This window comes from Sander lucioperca, chromosome 6 (assembly GCF_008315115.2).
Source record: "Sander lucioperca isolate FBNREF2018 chromosome 6, SLUC_FBN_1.2, whole genome shotgun sequence".
Lineage (NCBI taxonomy): Eukaryota > Metazoa > Chordata > Actinopteri > Perciformes > Percidae > Sander > Sander lucioperca.
In genome coordinates this window covers 29,538,148-29,543,147 of record NC_050178.1, presented here as the reverse complement: position 1 = coordinate 29,543,147, position 5,000 = coordinate 29,538,148, and the positions used below count along the sequence as shown (strand labels likewise).

The window sequence follows — 5,000 nt, the reverse complement described above, 5'->3', positions numbered from 1 at the left end:
CTTTTAGATTTGTGGTAATGCAATAACTCGTCATTACATTTCCTCTGGTATTACACAGGGAAAGCAATTCATAATTCATGTTTGAGCTTGAGAACATCTCAGCAAAGTTTGGAATGAGTTTCAGTCAGTAGCAAACAAAAGGAAACATTTCAGACAAGACTGGTCGCTGTTTGCTGTATTATATTATATTATATTATATTATATTATTATATTATATCATATCTGCTGCTTGTTTTATTCTGCCTGCAATTCATGATTGATGTGTAGATATTCCTGATATAACTCACAGACATCAGTTAGTGTTATTACTCCGACTGCAGATAACAGTTTATATCTGTTAGTTATCAAGAAGTCTGCCCATTGTTCAGAATTATACATTCATTGTTTGGTCTGTAAAATTCATTTTTTGGTCTGTAAAATGGGAAATGGTTGAAAAAACAAAAGCTCTTTGCAAAACTTTCTCTATGCAGGAAAAACACTGCCATATAGCCATCTGCTTTGTAACCGTATCGTTAATGTGTAGCAAGATATGAGAGCGCCCTTAGTTTCTCAGTTCAGACTTCTTTACAGTGGAGTAATCACGAACCCTACGCTGTCACTCCGCGCTACACTGGTCGCCGTAATGACGGCGCCGTTGATTACAGGAAGGTGTTTACGTAGGTGGAGCGTTCAATGCAGCAGGCTGTGAGGAAGTGGAAATGGAACTCTGTAGCAGAAAAAGTGTAGTTTGGCAGTACTTTCAGTCAAAAGAAGGCCATTCAAGTCCAGGTACATGTTCAATTTACAATGCTGATTAGTCTGGTGGTGGCGAGGACCCTAAACTATACACAACATCACCGCTGTTACAACATCTGGTATGAAACATCTGAAAGAATACGAGTTGTGATGAAGGAATCTACAGACAGCAGCCAGAATGCAGCAACTTCAGGTACGGCAAAGGAAGAACAGTCACTGTTTACTTCATTAATGTGTTTACTGTGTTCATGGACTGAGGATGGGACGAGGATTCAGCAGAATCTCAACCAGTGGATTCAGCATTCGGCCAAACCCCAAAAATCTGGATTCGGGGCATCCGTAGTAGTAATATTGAGTCCCAAATGTTCTGCAGGTCTGAAAGAACAGATGCATAGTTTGCAGTTTGTGTCCCTTCAGGGCTTCAGTCTGCCGGAGACTCGGGTTCACGCTCCCATCTTCCAACAAGGCTCTGATACAAAGCCAAGACTCTCAACAGAAACTACCGGTACATTCATATATTACATATATAATATCAAACCTAACAAACACTATACAAACTTTAGGATTCCATAACCCTATTACCCATGCACAAATCATACTAAATCATATTTTCCACTTTTTTTTCTCATTTATTGACATTGAGCATGCTTCGACTGGTGCTTATTCTCTTGCAGTTTTAAGTAACTTTCTAACTTAACCATTTCATATTCTTCAGTAACCCATTCTCTCTGTGTAGGTGTATTATCAGCAATCCAGTTTCATAATTACCTTTTTTTGTGACCATACATAGCGAAAGAAACCTATTTTTACTCTTATACATACAGTCAAAAATGGAGAACATTTCTTTACTTACAGGTACACTTTTTAACATGTTCCCTTAAGAGAACAGCACGGTTTCTTTAAGAGGCCAGAACTGGACCTTTGGACTCATTTCAGGGTACAAAATGAACTAGTTTGTTCCATTTCAACACCAAGGGTACGTGCAACATTGCATCACACAACGATAACTATTACAGTTAGTATTAGTCATCATTTCAAAGTCTGCGTGTGTGTGTTAGTGTGTGTGCGTGTGTGCGAGTGTGTGTGTTAGTGTGTCTCTGTGTGCGTGTGTGTGTGTGCGTGTGTGTGCGGGTGCGTGCGTGTGTGTGTGTGCGAGCTTGTGTGCAAGTGTGTGTGTTAGTGTGTCTCTGTGTGCGTGTGTGGGTGCGTGTGTGTGTGTGCGTGCGTGCGTGTGTGTTAGGGCTGCAGGATATGAGGAAAATATTGGAGAATGTTGTTAAATTTGGCGATAACGATATAAGGATTAATTAATAGATCTTGAAGTGTTGTGTTAGTCAAAGTTGATTTGTGATTTTAGATCAGATAGAGCCTCAGCTGGACTTAAACAATCTGACTGCCATTGTGTTTTATTTGTACCGGTACTGAAGAGAAGGGTCCACGAACGTCTTTAAAAAGGGAACCTCTCCTGCATTGTACCTTTCTAGGTACACACCGGTACTTCTATTTTTGAGTGTTTATGATACGGAAGTTATGCAGATCCTCCAGAATATGTGTGTGTTGTTAATGATTATATAAGTGTGGATCATTGATTGCTTTGTTATACCATATACCATATATTATCAGTGAGTTGACTCCCAGCTGCCTCTTCATCTTCCAACAAGGCTCTGATATAAAACCAGCTTGTCTCTGAAGCATGTCTTCATTAGCCGTTACTGTCGGGCTGAGTGTCTGTCTGTCTCTCGGTTATATTCGTCTCCCCCACAGACTTTCGGTGCATAATTGGGCCGTTCAATATTTAATCTGTCTGACTCAAAGTTTTGGCAGAGCCGGCGCTGTCGTGTGTCTCTGCGGAGCGGGCCGTCTGCCACGGCCTTCACTGTGAACGGGAACATAGAGAAGGACAATGCCATAAAGAGGGCACAACTTTTATTCTTCAGTCTGTAGCTCAGTGCAACGAGCTATGAGAGAGACATTTGCTCCTCATTTTAGAGGGACGGAATAACGAGAACGTGACCTTTTTTATTAATATACAGTATAAAGCTGCAGACTTCTACTTTTACTTGATTTACATAGGCCTAGTAGTACTTTCTATTGCATCCTTATTATTACGATGTTAAAATCATTTTTCCAATTCAGAAAGTTTGATTGTCAAGGTTGTAAAGGTTGAATGAATGAATGAATGAACGATGATTCACTCTTGCTGAGACAAGAGTCTGCACAGTCTCACACAAGAAAAACACTGCAGGTGGACCCTTACAATGACCAAATAAGTTGGAACTTTATGTGTGTGTGTGTGTGTTCCGTGTTTTTATGTCTCTTCTAGAAAAGGTCGCCTCATATCCAAAAAACCTGTTGATATCCGAGTCTTTGATAATGTTTAAAAGTAGCTGTGTTTCTACTTCTTATTGGGTCTGCAGCCCTGCCAACTGTCCGCTGGTTGGTTTGTGTACAGTAACCATAGCAACGCACAGAGCTGACCGAAATCCGTAAACAGGCGAGAGGTCGTAAACTGTCACAAACTGCAGTAAAAACCCAGATTGAGACGCAGATTCTGAGTGCGCCGTATACATGTCCAAAGAATGTCTCTAAAACCTGAATAATACCAGAATATCACACAGGTCTTCATCGGAAAAATGCTGTATTCAGAAAAAGGCATTATTCTAAATATCCAAACAGAATATTTTGTTTATATGACCTGTATCAAATTCAGAATATTGTCATATTTGGAATACAAGTGTGCATGTAAAGTTTGAGCACAGTTTATGTGTTTGTTCGTAGGACGTCTCACATATGGTCCAGATAACCAATCATACTCACCTGCTGTGTGTGTGTCTGTGTGTGTGTGTGTGTGTGTATGTGTGTTTACGTGTTTGTTCGTAGGACATCTTCATTCAGTCCGAGACTCGCGGGTCAGAAACCGAACCGGCAGGGTCTGAAAGTGTTTAGAAGAGATCTTCTTTGGAATATCTCTGGAGACAGAAGAGTAGCTTTCACTTCACTTCCCTCAATCTATAGCTGTTGTCCTTCCTGTGTTTTATCTGCTCATTATACCCCCCCCCCGTTTCCCTTCTTTAAAGCCCTGAGAGCCCTGAGACTCTAAGCGTACAGCGGGTGCTCAACATATTGAACGCAGAGTGGAGAGAAACAGAATTACCTGTGGGGTTAAACAGGAGCGAGCCTGGCGGGGGACTTGTTTGAGAAATGGTCAGCATGTAATTATGTGAGCGGGTAAAAGCTTCTCTTTCAAAAACGCTGGGCCATGTCAGCACAGCGTGCAACCTCTGGCTTTACACCGACACTTGTTAGAACTGGGAAAATGGCCGTGACGCTGGAGAATGATTGGGCTCGAAAAGGGCGCTCACTTACACAGCAGGTGTCACACAAAACGTCTTTCATTCACAGAAATATGGAGCAGAAATATGAAAGCGCGTTTCCTGCGAATATGAAAAAAAACCGATCCTTTAGGGGCATTACAATGAGAAACTTTCTCAAAATAATGAGCAACCTTTTCAAAATCAGTTAGCATATTTGGATAAAGTTTCTTTGGACTTACAGTATTTCTTTTGTACATCCCATTGGGGGAACGGGGCTTCTACACAGGGCTGTTTCAAGTCAACGTGTTTTCTCTGTTCAAACAGACACATCACAGGCTTTACTTGACCCATTTCTGCGAGAGTCTGCGTATGTTCACGTGTTTCATTAGAACTTTAAAACTAAACCCTGGAAGTTCCTCCATGTCTGAGCGTGGTGCAGTGATGATGTCTTCATTATTCACTCATAAACGTGATAAAACCTCAGAGAGCCGCGGGAGAATATGTGTGTTTTACTGGCGTCTATAAATCTGTGTTCATGTAGCTGTGATGTTAGTGGCGCTGATAGCTAACACAGCACATATGGTCCAGATAATGCTATCATAACCAATCATACTCACCTACTGTGTGTGTGTGTGTGTGTGTGTGTATATGTGTGTGTGTGTGTGTGTGTGTGTGTGTGTGTGTGATTACATTTAAATTGTGATGTTTTGAGAGTAAAATGTGAATCTGCAACGTAACAAGTAACATTTCTCTGTCAGGTAAATGCAGTAGTACAATGTTTTCCTCTGAAGTACAAGTACACAGTACGTCAGTAGTATACAGTGGGGTTGCATATTACAGTTTTTTACAACTGTTTACACAATAAATATTTACATGTCAGCCTAACGTGAAAAAACCTCTCACTCAAACTACACACCCAATCTCCAAAACCAGGAGTTATTTCTCAGACTT

General features: G+C 41.0%; 3 protein-coding genes and 1 long non-coding RNA gene across 5 annotated transcripts in view; 2 read left to right on the top strand and 2 right to left on the bottom strand.

Annotated features, from left to right (window-relative positions):
- The window catches only part of LOC116034705, a 15,287-nt gene extending 14,561 nt beyond the window's left edge, over positions 1–726 (bottom strand). The window contains exon 1 of the long non-coding RNA XR_004101183.1: positions 583–726. This is a non-coding gene — a long non-coding RNA (uncharacterized LOC116034705). The remainder of the gene's footprint in view (positions 1–582) is intronic.
- LOC116063564 (metabotropic glutamate receptor 7-like) overlaps positions 1–5,000 on the top strand; it is a 480,756-nt gene that overhangs the window by 40,108 nt on the left and 435,648 nt on the right. The window lies entirely within an intron of this gene.
- The window catches only part of LOC116034688, a 678,603-nt gene that overhangs the window by 406,984 nt on the left and 266,619 nt on the right, over positions 1–5,000 (top strand). The gene's annotated exons all lie outside the window — the stretch shown is intronic.
- LOC116065136 (myosin light chain kinase, smooth muscle-like) overlaps positions 1–5,000 on the bottom strand; it is a 766,302-nt gene that overhangs the window by 560,650 nt on the left and 200,652 nt on the right. The window lies entirely within an intron of this gene.